Consider the following 19,334-nt stretch of genomic DNA (forward strand, 5'->3'; position numbering starts at 1 on the left):
ACATTTTGAGAACGTTTTTCTGAACACTCAAGCTAAAAAAGAAATCAGCCAGCTACTGAGCTTTAAAGGAAGGAGGAAGGCAGTGGCATCTCCGTTTGCACACCTTGAAAACAAGTCGCCTTGCTACGAGCCACGCTGGGTGAACCGGGGGTAGGCAGAAGCACTGCAAAATCACCTCCCTCTGACCCAGAGCCAGCCTAGCTTATTAACACCAGTATTTTAGCATGTGTCACGGTGGTGAGCTTAGGTGAAAAGACTTACTGACTTCTTCAACAAGGCTCATTGTTATCCAACCCTACCTTTGTGCTGACTGGGAGCGAGGAGAGCTGCCTTGTGTGGCTGCTCCACAGCCCAGACCTGCTCCCAGCCACCGAGCACAGCGCTGAGTGACCAAGGCCACCTAAAACCACGGGGACACCAACCCCACGACAGAGGAAATGTCTGCACCGCTAAAGGGAGAAATACAGAAAAAAGGGAAGAAGCACGACTGTCACCCCCCTCTACAACACATTTCTATAGAAATTTCCCATTTTATATTGAATATCATGCCTTTTTTTTTTTTTTGGCAACCAAGATTTGGCAGGGTAAAGCTTTAGCTGGTGTCTGAGAAAGAAAGCAGAGGTTTGGGATGGTCGTGACTGCTTGGTGGTGGCAGGGCAGAGGCGAGGAAGTAACTTTTTAACCCGTGTCGCATGCTGAGGCAGGACCCTGTGCCAAGGCCACCCCCAGCCACGCAGCTGGGGAGCTCAGGGCCGTGTCAGCACCATAACACATCTGCACCAGCTTCCCAGGACTCGCACATGCTTGGCTCAGTATCTGCCGGACAGGCTGATTTCCTGGGGAAAATAAAAAAAATCCCCTCCCTGCCATTCCCCTGCTGTCAGACGCAGGAAGGAGCCATCTGCTGCGTGAGCTCACAGGAGCCATGCCCGCAGCTGGGCCGGCCATGGCGTGCTCCAGCCCGTGAGGCCCGGTGACACAGTGACAACCCCCTGGTGACATTCCTCTGCCAGCGGGGACTCCAGGAAGCCGCCTGTTTGGCTTGGACACAGGCACCGTGACACAGACACAGGTGGCCCCATTCGTATAGGCACAGGGGAAATTCCCCTGGGGACCCTGAGCCTGGTGACAAGCAGGCCCCTCGCTGCGATTACAGCTTATGAAGGTCCTCGTTGGGGTGCCTCCATCAACAGGAAGAGGAGGAATCTCACTCCTGTGGCTCTTTTGGGGAAATTACGAATCAGGCCTGGAAGCCACACTGCATCTGACACTTTATTTCCACCACAGGCTGTGCCAAGGTCCCGCTCCCCGCTGACCCCGTTGCAGGAGGCAGGCTTCTCTCCTCAGCCACGGGAAGCTCCTCCAGAGCAGCCGGCTGAAAGATTTACTCACTAAAGCAAGGCCCATCTCTGCATGCATACAGTTGTGATTTTAAACTCTTCCTCAGCTGTTTTTTTCTATATCTTTTGTCAGTTTGTGGTGTAACCCCCTTTTTAATGTGTACACTGCCATCTTTTACCTTGTGTTATTTTGCTCCACTGGAAGAACGAGTATTAAATGCATTTAACAGAAAAAGAAAAACAAGGATTCAAGGTCACAACAGTAGAAGCTCCTTCCTTTTTCTTGTTGGTCTGCTCATGCTTCAATGCAATTAATCATTTTATTCTGAATAAAGTTAGATGAAGACCTACCTCCACCAGGCCTGGGGCAAACAACCCACAGGCTGGCTTAAGCAGCATGCTGGAAGTCGCTCCTAACACAGACTCTACCACAACAGTGGCATTTAATTCGGGTGCAGGAGGGAGATGCTCCCGTTATGATGGTGAATGCCATGTGAGAGGTCATATCTCGGGGGGGGGGGGGGGGGGGAAAGCACAGCTCTTCCTAATGGTGAAGAGGAGAGTTGAGTCCTCAACAATTTGCTTCAGCAGCTGCTTCCCTCCTGCTTCTGTCTGTAGACTTGAAGCCTCCTTGGCCTCGATGAGCAGTGAGTCACGGCTTGGAGCTCCTCTCACCCTCACCCCCCTCTCTCCTTTTCATCACTGGTCTGGCAGTGGAAAGGCTCCCCGCAGGACCTAGGAGCCAAATCCTGCTGGAACTGCAGTTGTGTCTTGGTGCTCTCATCCCAGCTGCTATGCTGGCTTCTGCATTTAGGAGCTGCTTAAATTTCCTGCTGCCTCAATAGGACACATTTCTTGGTAGACAGAGAGCCTGTGATCGTCAGTGAGACCACGGTGTGAGGAACTGAAAGCCCAGTATTGCACAATGGCTTTGTATCTCTGCTAAATGTTTCATTTGCAGCTCTGTTCTGGAGTTAAAGCAAGTTCACTGCCAGCTACAGTAACTAAAGTATTCAGTATGAGTAATTTATTTTACTTGATGCTTCTTCTGACCACAAACGGGTAACATTTTTTACAGTCTTCTCTTATAACCACGTAGCGAAGAGGTTCAATGAAAACAATTTTTGCCTATGGTTTGCTGAATACTACCAATACCACAAAGTATTTCTGTTCAGCATTCAAATATGCTGTGTGATTGGTCACCCACGTTAAACAATATGGTTTCTATTCCCTAACCAGTTTCCTACAAAGGCCAGAACTATCTGGAAAAAATCAAAAAGGCATTGAAAGAGGATATAGGGAGAGAGACAAATTGCTGAATTTTTTAAATCTCATCTCTTTCTTGCTAAAGAAAGTACCTTATGTAAGGCTGCACACGTGCAGTTCAGCCTTTAAAAGACTCATGTTCTTTCTCCGCTTGCAGCTAGACCTGTCTAGGTGGTGTTTCACTCAGCACATCTACTCAGAGCCCTGCCTTGTGCACACATGCTTTGAGTTTTTATTGCAAGAGGCGAGGACAGGTCTCAGTTTGGCTTCATTTACTGCTTTCAAATCTAAATGCCAACATGAAGGTTCACAGAGATGCTTACTTTCATGTCACACATCTCACTATTTCACATATTTACCAGCTCTGTGAATGAGCCATCTCTGCTTTACATCATGCTGGCTAAGAGGAGCACTCCAGGTGTGCGAAGGGCACAGAACTAGAAGGCTGTGCATCAGATCACATTGAGCCAGCAGTTCCCTCTGTCACCCACTCTGTCACCAGAACAAACTATGATGAAGCAGAAGCAATGTCTGCTTTCAGCCAAAAAAAAAAAAAAAAACCAACTACTTTTTTGCACCTCCAGAACCCCACAACCCATTATCCCGTTTTCCAATGCTCTAGCACTCAAGCTTACAAGTTTTAAAAAGCATTTTAAGAGCACCCAACCAAATAGCAAGTTTAATGTCCAAACTTAAACAATAGCAATCGCACAATGAGCTGAACTGTCAGCTTTGTCAGACAGGAATGTCCCAAAAAATCTTACCAAACTGCTCTGTCTGTAGCTTGAGACACCTCTGTATTTTATTTGGTAATGCAAGCTCCGTGACTTTTCATGCTAGAGGCAGCCAAGGATATTTAAACTCACAGCTTCCACCAGCTAAGTGTTATGTCTAAATCTGTCAATCAACTTAAACAAAAAAAGCACCTATATTTTGAATGTTAAGGTCTGCACTTTGCATTCATGGCTCGTGAATGTGTTGAAGCTTGATATAATATAAATGCTTGGCTTTCACATGGATATAACAAATCTCCAAATATTTGAAAAGTTCTCAACATGAACATAAACAGCTGGCACTGCAGTATATGGTAAGTTCTCAATAATTTCACAAAACAGATAAGGAACCATTTACTCTAATATAAATCCAAGAAACACTGTTATTATTGGTCTTTAGATGGTAGTTGGCTCTGACTGCTTGCTATCTATAGCAATAACGTGTCAAGCCTGGGCAGTATGGATAATGTTTAAACGTCTATGTTTCATTTATTTAAGCTTGCATGAGCATACTTCAAGAATGAACGCTGGGCTCTTATTTTAGCCAATATTAACCATAGATTTTTTTTAAGCAAAAACATATTTACACTTTTAATATGTATTTTTCTCAAAATAGGCATGCCGCTGCACAACTTCAGCAATAAGAATGATATGTGCAACCCCTAAGACAGCACAGCAAAAAAAAACAGAAGATACACGGTGCTGAGAGTCAGGTACTGAAATACACAACCTTGCCAAACCTCTGCTTATGTAACCAGCTATTTGAGAGCATTTTGTATGTTAAAAAGATCAAATAACAAAAGCTGAGTACTGTCTGCCTCTGTTACTTATGCAGGTAATCCTGGGGGGGGCGGTTGCTGAGACAACTTAAATACTGTGTTACATAAATGCAAGTGGATGTTAAACATTCTACGTGGCTTTCAAACCCTCCATCACAACCTCTACAATATTAGAAATGGTTTCTCAGATAAATCATATGGCCATCATAGAATACTACATCATGAAAAATTACATCCTTTCCTGAGGATTTAGTTAAACAAACAAAACATCTTCTGCATACCAGGTAGCACATTATATAAATGAAACCCTTAAAAATTGTGATAGAAAGAAACTAGTAAAAGTGTGCATTATCCATGCAACAAATTCCAACCATGACAATTTAAAGTGTAATATCAGCAGAAACTATTAGCAAAATACATTTACTGGGTACTGAAACAAAAATACATTATCATTTGCTGGAACCAGCCAAAATAAATATCTGCCAAAGAATAAAACTATTTACACTGAGACATTCCTATGGGGCTATGTATGTGATGGGTTTTCTTCATATTGGTATTTGAACTGGGTCACATACATTCCTGTTAAGATGACATTTTATAACATATTTATAGAAACTCATCCTGTCCGCCACATCTTGTTTCAATTAAAATTTGATCTTGAAAGAAGACAGAAGGATGGAAGTGGTGGGACCCTATGGTACAAGCTACTGATGATATATTAACATTTTATGCTGTGTTTTGACTGGATGGGAAGGCTTGCAGGAAAATACCAACACAGAAACACTGCCCTGAAAAAGCTGGAAAGTGTCCTTCTACAGCAAGAGTAGAAGAGTCCCTGACACCTTTTCTCATACCATCTGTATGCCGTGCTCCTAAGCCTCTATATGTCATGAATCAGTTCCAAAACTACTAGCCCTGCAATTCCCACTTCTTTTGCCTTTTTATATTATGTTCCTTCCACCATTTATCTGTTTAGTTGTCATTTTTGTCTTTTTTTTTTTTTAATTAAAAAAGAGTGCAAGGCCACCATCCAGTTTGGAACAAAACTTCCCATTTCAGACTTTTAAGAAAAGCTCTTGGTATATTTCGATTTCAAGCATGCTTCTGGGATGCAAATAAGTTCTTCTAAGTGTAGCTGAACTCACAAATACTGACTGGTTTGTGATTTTTCTTCAATTGAATTTCATGTTCCTTCCTTCCATCCCAGTAAGTCCAGTCCATCTCTCCTGATGACCTCAGCTTTCCCAGTATTTACCATCAGTTCTCCTTTCCACAGGTTCCTGCCTGCAACACCGCCTCTGGCTCCCTCCTGAGTCCCCTTGGCCCTCCCTGAGTATGAGGGAGCTCTCTTCCACATTTTTGGCTGGCTATAAGTAATGTATATGGACATAAGCAGGGCAAGAGATGAGGTTAAAATTGTAAGTAAAGACCAATCAAAAGTTTGAAGGGCTAAAGAGATGATCGGTAAACTTACAGCTGCTGCCTCCCCTCCAAAAGAAGCTGCCTTCAGGCTGCATATGGTTCAGTGCAGACTTTTAAAACAGTTGTGCTCTTTCACAAAGGAGACAGATTTCTCAAAAGATCTGGAAATCTCTGGTCACCCTTCATTTTCAGAGAGCAAGACAGTTCCTCAGTACCTTGGGACCCTCTGTCCTCTGAAGTGAGACAGATCAGCTGGCACAAATCCCCCTGAACAAGTGGTGGAGAGAGGCTGCGCTGTACCTTTACGTAACACACAAACACCAACACTGCAGCTGCCAGTGCCCTCACCCAGCATTCATGGTGTGGAGCCAGATGACTCAGGAGCATTGCCCCTTCAGACAGCAAGCCTGTGTCCCCTGTGCATGTCACCTTCCTGTCCTGGCTGTCCCCAGCAGCTGCTCTGCACCCATCCCCAGGCTGACCTGAGTCCCCGTGACGTCTCCCTTCTGCCTCTCTCATTAGCCTGGCCTGCCGTATTCCCTCCTGCACACACACTCACGTTTCCTTCCTCCATTCTTCTGTCTCTGAAATTAGTCAACTTTAATGTTTTTATGTTAATTGCTTTTGAATAACAGCCTTTCTGGAAAACAAAAGGCTTCCCAGAGCATTGGTTTCCTTGGAAGTGTTCCCATGGCCAACTAAAAGCTGAAATAACAACAATAATAGGAAAATTTCCACATTATATATAAGACTTTTACTCAACAACTAGAGAAAAGGTTGTGGGTTCTGTTTGGGTTTCTGTTTGATTTTTGTTTTTTGCATTTTCAGGTCAGCTTCCCCGCTCTGTCCTCCCAATCTCCCACTTCCCCAGAGCTGCCAGGAATAAGGAATAAAACAGAGTCTCACTGCAGTCCCCTTAAAAAGGGTGAGAGGCAGCAACCATATTTACTGAGAGCACCCTCAGCTAGAAGGAGCAAGGAGCTGCATGGCACAGCCGCCTGCCTTGGCTTGTATTCCTCTGTTGTTAAAAAGAACAGGAAATGATGGTCATTTCTAAACCGGAAAAATTTGCAAGAAAGCTTCAACAAACCACAAGAAACTAAAACGCATGGCAACAATCACAGGGCCCACGACAAAAGTGGAAAAGCTGACAGCTTTGATTCATGGCCTGTTAAAGGTTACGATGCTGCCATAAAGTCCTATGGAAACAAAACCAGAGTTTTAAACACTAAGCAGGTAGCTGCTTAAGCAAATAAACCCAGTGCTCGCTCTTTTTCGTATGTCTGTATGCAAAATGGTGGTGAAATGGGGCTGGCCTCAAAAAGGCCGTGAGGCTTTGGGGTGGGGGAAGGAGTTGTGAGAGACAACTCACTCACAGAGCAGTACATCTCCCCTCTTGCTTGCGTGGAACCAAGCCAGAGGTCAAGGCTGCTAAAGTCTTTCTTACTCTACCTGCCTTCCTTCTGATCTCTGGAGCTTCCTAATGCCCCTTTCCACCCTTGGAAACGAGGGTCAAACAACAGTATTTGGACAGTGGCACAACCTGAGCCAACAGCAACTCTACAGCCGGCCTGAGTGGTTGAAGGGTTCATAACCACGTAGGTGCTCTCCTACCTTTGTGTCTTCTGCCCCAGCAGTCACCGACTTGAAGATATTCTGCTATTTCTTCTCAGCTTGTTCCTCCTCTGTTATGCTGCACTTCCATAAACTTCTAAAAAAAAAAAAAAAAAGAATAATTTGATTTAAGAGGTGCTGTAAAGGAAGACATAAATTGCACTCATCTCGTTTCAGTGTAGGATTTTTCTCACAGCATGCACATAATGTTTGTTAACTTCTAAAATATCACAGAGCACCACAATCTCATATGTTGAGTTGGCAGAACGGGAGGCATAGCACATCGAGACCTAGCTCCCACAGCGACTGGCACGCTCGCGGGCTTGGCAGGAAAGCTGCTGCTGAACCATCTTCTGTGAGCACAGAGATTTCCCCTGGGGGGGCACTGGCACAGCTCTGCACGGGGATGCCTGCCTGCACATGGGGCTGCCAGCAAGGAGGGGAAAAAGGGAAAGAGTCCACGCTCATGGGCCCACCTTCACACCATGGTGTGTGTAGGTAAAAGGAAGACAAAGCAGAGGACCAGGTGGGGTTTGGTGCTTTAGAAATCTTTACCTTTTGGCAGGGCTAAGGGGCTTCCCAAAGATCTTCCAGCACATTTCTATGTAGAGGAACACTGGTAAGAAAGCCCCTCTACGTGATGTTTCTCAAAACCAATATCTTTTAAGTCAAAGAGGACATGAAAGGGAGGAAGAAAGGAGTCCAAAATAACCTCAAGGAGGAGAAAGAAAGGAGCACTCACAAGTGAGAAAAGACCAAGCCCCAGCCCACATCAGCCCTTATAAAACAAGCCTTGAGAGGCTGCAGGTGCTCCTTTCCTCCAGCTTTAAAGGAACAGCTTGCAGCAAAGCTGCTGGAGGGTGCGTGAGGCCTCAGAGCTAGGCAGGGACCCTCAGCCAGCCTAGCCTATCAAACTGAGCCCCCAGATCAGAAGATATGTTTTTAATCCTTTTTGAAAAACATTTTCTGCATTCAGTGATAGCCATTGTGTGTACTGACACCTCCATGAGCTTTGTGAAGCTGCCTACCCAGGCTCCACCTGCAAGGGGTAATGAAAGGAGCCCTGTCAGCCAGGAGAAAAACACAGCTCCGACAATGGGGGCCTACACAGGCAGGATTTTGAGAGTGACCCAGTTTTTAGAAAGGAGTTTCTATTTGCTTAGACAAGCAGTATTAAGGTGTTGTTTGCTCTATGTTAAAAGGGAGATAAAAAGCTTGCCATGAACCTGTTTCACTTGTCTGATACCCACTGCCTGTGCACATGCATGGAGCTGAGCCACTCACTGCAAAGCTGGGAAGACAGAGAAGGATCACAGCATCCCCCAGCAGCAGACACTTGAAGCTGTGTTTTGTCAGTTCAGATCCTGTTCTTTTTGAATATGTGGAGCTTTGTATCCAAAACCTGCCACCAAGAGCCCCAAAGTCTACCTTGGTAGACTCTGCTGATTCTGGTAGAAGATGGGCACTGATGGACAGAGACTGAGGTGCCACAGGGCCTGGTACTGGTGTTGCAGCAGGCCATGCACACAGACATCGTGGTTCACCAGGGGTCCTGTTCCCAAAGGTATTTAGGCTTTTAGTGCAGTCACTGGGGACGCTGTCCTAACACTCTGGGGCCATCATTCTGTAGTGGCTTTCTCCTTTCAAATCCCAGCAAACAGGGGGGTAGTATCAGCATGTATCCAAATTTTCTGCCTCTGAGTACCACATAGAGTAAAGACAGATCCCTGCCCATGGCAGGGGGGTTGGAACTAGATGATCTTTAAGGTCCCTGCCAAGCCACTCCATGATTCTGTGATCCCCAGGGTATGCAACAGCAAAGAGAAAGCCAGAGAGAAGAGCCAAGTGAAAAGACAAATATATGTGAGCCTGAGGTTATGAGTCTATCGCTGCTGGGCAAAAAGCATTTATTCATTCAGAGATGGGAAAATAAACAGAAAAAAAATCAATACTCTGTCCCTCTATGCTGCACATACCCAGATGAAAATAATTAGAATGCATCTCACTGCTTATCATCTGCAGCCTTAACGAAGCGTAAGTGCACTGTGCTCTTCCAGGACTCCAGAGTCCTGGAGCAGGGACAAATTCCTGTCAGACACCGAGACGGGTGAAGTAGCCACTTTGGCTTGGCAAACTCGCATGAAGTGCTGAGAGACAGCCACTGGCCCTGTGTAAGCACTGCTGTGGAGCTTGGACTGCCTCCTGGCCGAGCCTGCATCCAACACGGAGAGAGCACAGAGGGACGCACGGCTCCTGCCGATGGATCCACACGCTGGCAATGGATGTTTACTGCGAGGTGGGAAAAATGTGGAAAGTGGCGATCGTGCCTGAAGATGTGTAGAGATCAACAGCAGAAAGGGACTTCAGTGTAGCTATCTTCATCACCGTAGGATTTTGCTCTTAATCTCCCCCACTTGCCAAGAGAAGCTATACCCATCTCGAGCTATTTCAGTTGGGGCTGCCTCGATGCTGTCAGCAAACTGTTTGAAGTTCCTGCAATTGAGGGATAAGCAGCTTTTATAGAGAAAAAGCTGGCACTTCATAATTTTTAAAAACTAAATTCAGACATCAAGCAAGGAGGTCTTTAAAAGCTGCCACTGATGCAGATTTTGTACAAAGAATGACTGCTTTTCTCTCAATTTGTGGAAAGGTAAAAAAGTGTCTCTCTCCCTGCCAGCAGGCTGAAAGCAGCTACGGGCTAAACCTGTCACTCCATGCTCAGCTTAAAAAAGACACTGAATATAAATGTAAAAATACAAAAATGTGTTGGATGACAGGAAAAAAAAAAAAAAAGAAAGAAAAAGAAAAAGGTTGGCAATACTTTCTAGTAATTACCCTTAAATACAGCAAGTAATGAATGCACGGCTCCGTGAGACTGCCTTGCAGAATTGGCTTAGTGGCAGCACCTTCTCTCCTTTACGTTTCCTCTCTTTCTGCTTGTTCCCCCCTTCCTGCACACGCCGCAGCCAGCTCTCCGCAGCCGTGACCACACCTGGCAATGCGCAGCCTGCCCCAGGGCCTGTGTGAACACAGCAAGGGATTGTGTTAATCCTGTGCGCAGGTTGCTTTGCCGGTGACAGCTCTGGACATCGGCACAATGGTGGTTTATTGGGTGTTTGTTACAGACTGCTTAGGGGGTGCCGTGTTGCATATCAATGCAGCCAGCTCTCTGATGTGTTCTCCCAGGCAGCAACTGCACAGCATTGCCAGCTGTATGCACTGGATGCAGCTACTTTACCTAAACCAGGATTCAGTCTTCCACTGACCTGGGAAAAACATAAATGTTTTCAGGTGCAGGGGTGAATCGTGTTCCACTTGTGTGCTGTACATGTATACGAGTGTTTAATTTACTGCACTTTCACCTCGTATCACTAGCATGCACATATTGCAAACAGGACAACTGAGCAGAAAGTTTGGGAACTTTTTTCACCTCATGGATTTAAAAAAACCCACAAAACTAAACTAAACAGCACATCAGTTACTGTATGAACAATAGGCTAATAAACTCTAGTATTGCATATGCTATATAGTAAAAGTTAACAATCCCTTATTTTTCAGATTAAGTGTCTTATCTCACAAAGCATACCCTGAAGGACTCAGCATCAATATTTTTATCATCTATCTAGGTACTTATATGGCTCCCATCACTGCTGTATCTGGTTTTATCGTAGCTGTGAAATACAGAGCCATAGAATCTAATATAGAATCAGAACCATGAAACAATGTTTGCCCAACTGCTTTATAACCCAACAAAGAAAATGAAACGAGAATCCCAATAAGCTCCAAGCCCTTTTTATGATGCTGAAACACTCATCTTCTAAGTTATCGATAAAAAATTGCTATTGTTAGGATTAAGTTTGAGCATCACCTGGAAGAAAGCCACCACTTCCCAAGAGACTGTGATGTGAGAAGGAGAGGAGAGTGTGGTTCCCATTTCTTCTTTTATGAAACCCTAAAATAGAAAATATTTGTTCTATTGACAACAACCAATTGGTATGAGTGCCTTCTAATTTTGCTTCAGTAATAAAACAGGAAGGCAGAAATGAGAAGTGCACACAAGAAGGCAAGTGCACATACGTTGCATCTGATATGACCTGCCTCTCAGAACAAAATGGTATTGCCTTCTCAGGGAAGACCTAGTTCATTTTGGTCCCATCGTTATTAGCATCTTTGCAAAGTAAATGCAAGATATGCCACTGGTCATGGTGTTGTGCTCTCCATAGAGATATGATCAACAGCACAAGACAGTTTACTGTGAAAGAATTGAGACCATGAGAACATGAAGCTTTCATATGCCTTCTTTTCTTGTGAACACAGCTTACTTTTAGTAATAGCTCAGGTGATCTCATCTTAGACAGAAGCAAGAGCATGGTTTTTACTTGAAGGATGAACCAGGCAGGTGAAGAGGCTCACTCAGTGTATTGGGCTTATGTGGCAAGGGTTTGGTAGCAGGGGGGCTGCAGGGGTGGCCTCTGTGAGCAGAGCCCAGCAGCTGCCCCATGTCAGAGCAGAGCCAGCTCCAGCCGGCTCCAAAGGGACCTGCTGCTGGCCAGAGCAAAGCCAGAGAGCGACTATGTTGGGCCTCTGGGACAGCAGATTGAAGAAAGGAAAATACCCTGCTGCACTACAGCTGCTGGGACAGCCCGTGGAGGAGCCCCCGGTGGAGCAGGTGGATGTGGCCTGGAGGAGGCTGCGGCCCACGGAGAGCCCCCGCAGGGCAGGAGCAGGCCCCGGGCCGCAGCTGCAGCCCCCCCGTGGAGAGGAGCCCCCGCAGGAGCAGGGGGTCTGGGGGGAGCTGCCGCCCAGCCGTGGGGGACCCGTGCTGGAGCAGTTTGCTCCTGGGGGATGGATGGATGGAGCCCGTGGGACGGAGCCGTGTGGGAGCAGTGCTTGAGGAGCTGCTGCCTGTGGGCAGCCCGTGTGGGATCAGCTGGGGAAGGACGGCATCCCGTGGGAGGGACCCCATGGGAACAGGGGCAGGGAGGGACCCTGAGGGAGCAGCGGGGACAAAGCTTCAGGGACTGACCGCAGCCCTCAGTCCCCTGTTTCCCTGCGCTGCCTGAGGGGGGGGGAGTGGAAGAGGGTGGATGGGTGGAAGGTGTTTGTAGTTTGCTTTTAGCTTCTCATTGCTCTAGTCTGTTAGCAATATGCAGTAAATTACATTAATCTCCCTGCACTGAATTTGTTTTGCCCCTAAAGGTGAGTGATCCCCCTGTCCTTGTGTCAACCCCTGAGCCCTTTGCCTCGTATTTTCTCTCCCTCTTCCTTTGAGGAGAGGGATTGAGAGAGCAGTGTGGTGGAGCTCAGCTGCCCAGCAGGGTGAAGCCACCAGGGTCAGGCAATGCACAGGGCTGGCACACGGGACTGCCAGCAGCATGCAGGAGAGCAGACAGGGAACCAGCTGCTCCAGAGAGCTCTGCAAATCCTGAGCTGTGAGACCTAGTGTGCAGCTGGGCACCCTCAGAGGTGAGGACAAGCTGGATGGGAGGTAAAGCAGACTGGTGCTCGGCATGACGTGTTGTGAATAGGGATGTGCAGGGAGAAGTATGTGCAGTAGCAGAGAGAGGCTGGGCAGAATACGTACATGATATAAAATCGGAGGGAGCACTCTGCTTGCCTAGAGGACAACAGCTGCCATCCATACGGAGATGCATTAAGACTCTCCCCAAGGAAAAGTTCCTCAGGAACCTTTAAAACAGGAAGGCTGTAGGCTGGCGGCAGTTTTACCACCAGGTCAATGGAAACACAGAGTTCCCCTTCCTGATCTTACTCAGTTATAGACAAGTCATCACTTTGTCAGGGATCCGTCTCAGCTCTCAGGAGAGTCTCAGACAAGTTCTTAGTCTATGACACGTCTAGACAGCAAGACCATGGAAGAGCCACCCACCAAAAAAACGTGAGGCCTCAGCCAGGAGGTGCTGAGCAGACAGCATCACGGCTGGCCAGAAACATGTGAACAAGCAAATGTGGGGCATGAGACAGAAGCAGTGCTCGTAAAGTCAGTGCTGGGTGTAACACCAGTGCTCTATTTCAGATGACAAATCTTGCATATGCTGTTGTAAGCTTGAGTGACCAGCCTGCAAACAAAATCCACAGTACTTGATTAAAATAGAGGTCAAAACTTTTGGTTTATCCATGGAAATGTCAAAGAGCAAGAGGAAAATGAGGTGTTTCTTCACAGAAGGGATGGCTCCACGAAGCTGCTGTTTCAAATCTGTGGAAATGAAACAAAAAAAAAAAAAGCACCTGCTGTGTTTGTTGTCTGTTCTCTCCACTTCTGAGCAGGGGCGGAGGGGAAGAGAACGGGCTGCCAGATGCTCTTTTGAAAGCAGCTTTTCTGTGCTTGGGGCAGACAAACAGGGCCTTGGGCCATCTGTGGCTGCAGGCGATGCCCATGCTGAGAGGCCCTGCAGCACCCAGCAGGGGCAGCTCAGAGGAGGTCCAGGCCCACTGTGGCTGCCACAGTTCCCTGATCTGGGGAACTAGGTCCCACCTCCGCTCCAGGCCTTTGGAGGATAAAAATAATGTCTGTTTTCAGAGCAGCCAAGGTAGAAGCTGAAAAACGGCAGCTTTTTGGTGTGTGCAGAGGGCAAGGAGGAGTTGGGCTCCGCTGCAAGAAGACTGCAGAGCTGGAAGCCCTGTGGCAAGGAGGCACAGGGGAGATACAGGGTGAGGGCTGTGAGACATCACAGGCTCTGGAGCAGGGCAGATGGGGGTCCTCACTTCTCGATAAAGCCTGTTTCAGAAGTGGTGACCCAAGTACTGGACTGCACAAACTCTCTCTCCAGCCCCTTGCTGGGTCTGGCAGCTGTCTCCGCCACGCTGAGCAAGAAAAGTCTGTGTGTACCTTCAGGCCTCAGCCCCAGTGGCAGAGAGCAAGGCAGACTAGCAGAAGTGCCTACTGCTTCCAGGGCACAGATCACAACTAAGAAGGTAAGTAGAAGCCCTGGGTCTTTTCTGTGATCTGAGGCCAGCTCCATGGAGAATTCAGGGAGGAAAAAAAAGCCTCTCTCTTTTTACTGCAAACACCTTCTGTTCTGGACTATGCGGTTGCTTTCACAGCTGGGAAGGGGATATTTTTTTGCCTTAAATAAAAAGAAAAAAATGGCTGGACTCTTTTGAGCGTGCTTTGGGGAACTTCAGGAAACCACATGAAACAAAAATGCTCGCTATCACACCTCTGGAAGCTTTCCATGGCTCCTTGGGCGTCACCGTGAACTAAGTTACCTTGTACAGTCATAGTCCTCTGATGAACATACCTCATCCCATAGAAAACCTCTAACTTTGGTAGCAACTGATGGAGATATCTTGATCATGAAACCACATCACCTCGGGGCTGGCCCCGGGTGTTCAGCATTAAAGCGCCTGCATCAGGCTCTGAATTTTGAAGTGGCCATCCAAACAAACTTTGTCCTTTCCACAATCCACCTCAAAGAGTGGACGAGAAGATCTAAGAGGAAGCTAAAACTTGTCGGAACAGGTCCAGAAGAACTTCTGCTTTCATTGCAGGAGATAACAGGCTCAGACCCCATACAAGGAGTAAACACAGGAAGTAGGGAACAGACTGGGTGCTTGTTCTCTGTGAAACAGCCTTCAACTATCAAAAATTTCCCATGATTTTCTTCCACCAGAGCAGCTAATTCTTTCTTTTTTTTCTTTTAATGGGGGCCTCGCCAAATGGCAATAATTCTCTCTTCTGTCATAAGACAGCTCAACCCCAGGAAGAGGCTGGGTGAGCACATGCATGGGATCCTTTTGCAAGGCTTAAAAATTGCATGAAGGGGCTCCAGAGAAATGACATGAGAAGGGGAGGCACGTGGACCTTAGCTGCTCCCTTCCCATGTGGGAGTGGAGATTCAGACAGAGGTCTCCTTCCACACACAGGTGTGTGGGTAGGGGCAGTCTCACTCTCAGCTGTTAACACTCGACTCACATTAAGTAGAGGCTGGGGGCTCGAGCACATTTTACATTTTTTCCTTCTTTTCACTCTCCCATTTTTTAACAGACAAGTGATTAATATCCCGGGGCTGACCCTGATCTTGCACAAGTGCAACTTGGACTTCATTGATGTGGATTTCTATTTATACTGGAAAAAAAGAAAAAAAGAACAGAATCAGTTTCTGCCCACAGCAGCACTACAAAGATTAGAAGAAAAAGGATTGTGAGTGCTATAAGACTAAGTTGTCATAGCAGCATAATTACATTTGAGTCTACTTTGTACGAAAGCAGACTGCCAGAACCTCGTTTTGGAGGGAGAATCACTGTCATGAGAAAAAGAGAAGGCTGCACTGCTCTGTCTAAATTGTATTAGACAGCAAACAGCATTTGGTTCTGCTTCTCCCTGCAAATGAACCTCCTTGTACGAACCCAAGCAGGCCATTTTCATTTGTTATGAATTCCGAGATAGATAACATGAAACAGTTCTTCGCAGAGTTTGAGGAAAGTGTATCAAATCGTAAAATACAGCGCATAACAATCTATTAATTATAGATGTGAACAGTGTTTTCCAGAGGTTACATTTCCACTGAATTAAAATTTAAACAACGATGAATTGGTTAGGTTGCCTTCCCGCTGAATAAGTAATTTCAGGAATCGTGTGAATATAGTTTTATCAACTATCAGTACACACCCCCTTGTAAATACAATTTTATTTTATTTTTTAAAAACATAGTATCCAGAAAAAGACAAATCAAACCAAAATGCACCTTAATTGCCAGTTCCCCGATAGGCAGACAGGTTAGCTGCTCAGCAAAGCTTTTCATGGCATGCCTCAAGGTGACATTTCTTATGGATGTTAACTCTGGCACTTCTGTACACAGGTTTCCTTTATGGAAAACCTCCCATGACACAGGGCAAGGTTCACACCGTTATCTGCAGTCTTTAGGAGCAGGTTGGGGTATAACTTTCTTCCACACACCTAGAAGGGGAATCTTAAAGCCAGTCGTCAGAAGCTGCTGGGGTGGAGGCAGCAGGCAGCTCTTCCCTTTTTGTCTGAGAACTTTGCAGCTCTGAGGACACCAGCGAATAACCTTGAGTCAGCAGGACGGAGCAATATATACACGCTGCTGTCAAGGCAATCGCTTTCAACAACTTTACGTAAGCTTGGGTTTGGTGCGACTAACTTGTAAGTTGCTTTTTATAAAGAAACAGCCATTAAGAAATGCAAAAAAAAATAAAAATAATAAATGATGAAAGCTTGATTGTGTTCCCACGCTCTCCAGACTGAAGAGGCTCACAAGCCAGGCAGACACACCGTTTCTGTAACAACCTGGAGTAGCTACAGAACATGCCAAAACTACACAGCCAACGTTTCAGGCTGAAGGTCACAGAAGTAATATAGGGGAAATGGTGTCAGCAGGAAAGCAGACAGAATATATTCAGTAGGTGAGAGTACACTATAGCTACCCAAAACCCTCATCCAGAGTGAAATAAAACTCCTCAGTAAACTGGCGTTTATTTATTTATTTTACATTTGTCGCTGTCATTTCTTTTTCAGAATGTGAAGACTTTTTGTTTGGTTGATTGGTTTGTGCAGTTTATTACTTGTGAAGAAAATCTTTAAAGTGAGAAAAGGTGTAATTGATGTGGTGCCTGAAAACAGCGCCTATCATACACTGAAATAATACTCGTGAATCATAAGCAGCTTCATTTGTTTCCATCAGGCATTCACTCTGAAGCTTCTTTGTGATCACCTGAGCGTCAACATCGTCAAATATTTTGCGGCCAAAGCACACGTTGGAGGAAGGAGAAGTTTCCTACCAATCCTTGTTACTATATTGAAGGCTGTGGCTATATTTATGAACAGTCAATATTGTCTGTGCTGTATTTTATTTTCATGGTATGAGTAAGCAGTAGGTAAAAACAAAGATAAAAAGACACCTCTTAGTTATCTCTTGAATTTTACAGGTCTGGCAAAATACTCTCTCACAGGTTTCCTGCAAGATCCTGACATACTTTCCCCTCTCTGCAGATAAACATGCACGTTACGATACGTCTGACAGGCTTATCCTTTGTCTATTCATGTAATTGTGCAATCATTAACATTATTTACCTCTGAGTTAAACTTTCTCGTCTTCTTGGGAGTGACATTAAAAAAAAAAACAATTGTAAAGGTCAAGTCTGAGCTCTGTTCTTTCTGGTTTTTCTTTACCAAATGTAGAGCTGGAGATTTCTGATTATTAGGTCAGATGTTGTTGCCTCAACTGCAGTCGTGCCGGGGTGGAGCAGGGTAATAATAAGGTGACGACACTGGCAGTCAGCACGGCTGCCAAAAGGCGAGACTGAGTTTGGAGCCACTCCACTCCTTCTGCAAAAATGCTGCAAGTACAAGCTCCTCGCGAGGCCCGATGGAGACCTCAGGAGCTCCTTTTGGGCACCCACAACGAGAGGAGATCCCACGCATCCACCTCCCGGTGCTGTCCCATGAAACACGGGGAGGCAGAGGCACCCCGTTAGCCCTTTTCTCCTGAGAATAAAGCGTTTGCTCTCACCTGTAGCAGATAATACTCCTACACCAGGCCACCCCATGCCCCAAAGCCAGCAGAAACGCTGCCCTCGGTGGTTGCAACCAGGAGCCAGTGTTGTGCAGAGACCCTAACTCACATCCCAGCCCCTGTTCACGTTCACAGCCACCGTGAAGACCTTGCATCCAAGCCTCTGATCATTACTGGGTCCCCCCTGCAGCTCTGCCTCCCCTCCCGCCCCGGGACGAGGCAGAGCTGTCGCAGTGCCCTACTTTCTGCTGTCGCCTAGATCCGCCTCCAGCTCCAAGGACACGAAATGCTCGACCTGCATTTCTTCAGGTTCACTCTGTCCTTGTCTCTCACCACCTCATTCCTGGGTGCCCCCGCACGCTGTTCTGCCAGGGCCTGTGTTTCTGTAGCAGCTCGGTGCGTCAGATCGGGAGACTGGCTCAGCTGGGAGAAAAACACATTACATTTTCCTGGTTATTTTTCAGCTGGATCAGCTTCCCAACGTGGTTCACTGGATGGCCACAGGAATAATTCTGCTAGCCTCAGCAAGGGGCTACTCCGGGGTAGGGACAAGCAGCTGGGGACAGATCAGCTCCTTGAACCACATCTCAAGATGACTGCCCACACACCAGTGCCAGCACAGGGGGGGAAGCAGGAATAAAAGGTGGGAGAAGAGGACCTGGCCAGCAGCCTGGGCTTGGGTTGACTTGATCAAACCAATTTCAGTTACAAAAAGGGAGCCTTCCACCTGCTTTCGTTTACTCTGGTTTCCAGAAAAATCACATTAAATGTTTGAGTAGCTGGACACCCTCCAAAGAACATGAAATTATAAGCCTTTCTATATCTGCTGTTACTTTGTGAGACCTGATAAAGATCCTAAGGCTCGCCCACCTTTTCCACTCATATACTTGACGTAACATCAACTGCATCTCCATACAGAAGTGGTCGCTGTTACTATTCACACTGACAAACACAACAAGACCAGCTGTGGCCATGGGCTGCAAGGCAGTTCCTGGCTTAAAGGATTCAGGACCTAAGGAGATTAGGAGAAAAGAGATGAAGAAAATTATTTGGGATAGTGGACTCCAGAGAAGAGCAACAGCAAATGAAGTCATAACTGAAGGATGGCCAGGGTTTTGTCCAAAGCTGCAATTTCTCACCTTTGGGCTTGATGATTCTTATTTGCAGCAAGCTGAATTGGCTCTTGAAATAACTGAAATATACCCAGTTTACCAAATGACCTCTATTAGCATAGCTAATTCTGAGTCTTGTGGGCTTTCCTAAGTCAAACATGCTCTCGCATCTGCTTGCAACAAAAATAGATGATAGCACTTCTACACGCATGGCGCAAGCTGACTCCCCCTTGATATTAAAGCAACACCAAAAAAAAAAAAAAAGAAAAAAAAAAAAGACTGAGGATGATCTTTTATTGATCTTTTATTAGCCTGTGCTGTCTTGATTGGTGTGCTAAAGGACTCAGGTGAGGCATTGGCTGCACAGCAAAACGTGCCCTCTTCCACGGCAGACAAACCCACGCAGTGAGGAGGAGGATGGGGAGCACAGTGACTACCAGCTAACTCCAGCCTGCCCTGGCGATGAGCTAACATGCCGTTTTCCCCGTGCTGTCAAAGCCTTTGTCACGGTAATAGCCTGTTTCCTCTTTGTGTT

The 19,334-nt window shown here is 46.3% G+C and overlaps 1 long non-coding RNA gene across 1 annotated transcript; it reads right to left on the bottom strand.

Moving 5' to 3' along the window:
- Positions 1-3,192: 3,192 nt before the first annotated feature.
- On the bottom strand, positions 3,193-7,984 carry LOC137850772 (uncharacterized). Its single transcript, XR_011092804.1, has 3 exons — positions 7,750-7,984; positions 7,195-7,291; positions 3,193-6,598 (listed from the first exon to the last, which is right to left on the bottom strand). It is a non-coding gene; the product is annotated as an uncharacterized lncRNA (long non-coding RNA).
- Between the last annotated feature and the right edge of the window lie 11,350 nt (positions 7,985-19,334).

This window comes from Anas acuta, chromosome 2 (assembly GCF_963932015.1).
Source record: "Anas acuta chromosome 2, bAnaAcu1.1, whole genome shotgun sequence".
NCBI lineage: Eukaryota > Metazoa > Chordata > Aves > Anseriformes > Anatidae > Anas > Anas acuta.